A 1,605-nucleotide genomic window follows, 5' to 3' on the forward strand; every position below is an offset into this window, starting at 1 on the left:
GGGGGGGGGGGGGGGATGGGGGGACACCCTCTCACCCCCCCCAGATCAGAGCAGATGCGGGATGGGGGGTCTGCAACTTGTCCCCTCCTATCCCCAGACACAGGGAGAATTTGGGTTTTTGGCCCTCCCCCCATCAAATATTCTATCGGAGGGGGGGGGGGGGGCGTTGGGGCGCCGCACCCTGTCACACACAGAGGAGGGCCGATCAGGGGGTTGGGGCGCCGCACCCTGTCACACACAGAGCCGCAGGGCGATCAGGAGGTTGGGGAGCTCCCCCCCTATCAGGCACAGAGCAGGGCTGATCAGGGGGTTGGGGCGCCTTTCCCTGTCATGAACAGAGCAGGGCGGATAGGGAGGTTGTGGCCCCGCCCCCTGTCACACACAGAGCCGCAGGGCGATCAGGGGGTTTGGGCACTGCCCCCTGTCACGCTGATCCCAGTGCCGGGAGGCCTCGCGGCTCCGATGATCCCGGTGCTGGGAGGCATATTACCCTTTTACTATATAGGATAGAGGCCTGGTGCTCAGGTGGGGGCTGGCTGGTTTGCCCTGAATGGTGTCCTGGATCAGGGTGGGGGTCCCCACTGGGGTGCCTGGCCAGTCTGGGTGAGGGGCTGAGGGCTGTTTTCAGGCTGGCGGGTGACTGAAGCTCCCAACCACTCCTTTTTTTCTTTTTCTTTTTTATTCTGGGCCAGCTTTAGCTCTGAGTCTTGGCTCCAGCTCTTAGGCCTCGGCTGCTGAAAGCAGGTATCTGGTTTGTTTGGGTTCTATAATCGAAACACTGTTTCAACTCCAGCTCTGAGGCCCAGCTGGCTGAAAGCAGGTTTGTGGGGTTTTGTTTAGCTTCTATATTTGTAACAATGTTTCTTAAACTGCAAGCTCAGAGGCCGGCAGCGGCAGGCAGGGAACGTTGGAGTCCTCCGTCACTGAAGCAAGCAAGCCTCATGTTCGCTTCAAGCTGCCTGGCTGCCGGCCGCCATCTTGGCTGGCAGTTAATTTGCATATCGCCCTGATTAGCCAATGGGAAGGGTAGCAGAGGTACGGCTAATTACCATGTTTCTCTTTTATTAGATAGGAGGATTGTTGAGAGTATTATAGCTGTTCCTCCCTTCCCTCCCCCCATTGACTTCCTCTACCCAATCCCACCTTGCCCCAGGCCTTCACCACCCTAGTGTCTGTGTCCATGGGTAATGTATTTATTCATATAAGTTCTTTGGTTAATCTCTTCCCAACCCCTCCCCACTTCCACCTGAGATTCATCAGTCTGTTCCATGTTTCCAAGCCTGTGGTTCTATATTATTCATTGGTTTGTTTATTAGATTCCTTGTTTATTTATTTTTAGATTCAATTGTTGATAGATATGTATTTATTGCCATTTTACTATTCATATTTTTTTCCTTCTTCTTCTTAAAGGAAACCCTTAAAGTAGCTCAGGTGACTGGGGAGGCTGAACTACTGGGGCCTATAGGACACCTACTACACAAAGCCATTCTACCAATTCCAGGAGACATAGCAGCTCTATCTAATACACAGAAACAAACACAGGGAACCAGCAAAAGTGCAGAGACAAAGAAATATCACAAATTAAAGAACAGAAGAAATTTCCAG

The sequence above is a fragment of the Myotis lucifugus genome, unplaced genomic scaffold (genome assembly GCF_000147115.1).
Source record: "Myotis lucifugus unplaced genomic scaffold, Myoluc2.0 scaffold_21, whole genome shotgun sequence".
In the NCBI taxonomy this organism is placed as follows: Eukaryota; Metazoa; Chordata; class Mammalia; order Chiroptera; family Vespertilionidae; genus Myotis; species Myotis lucifugus.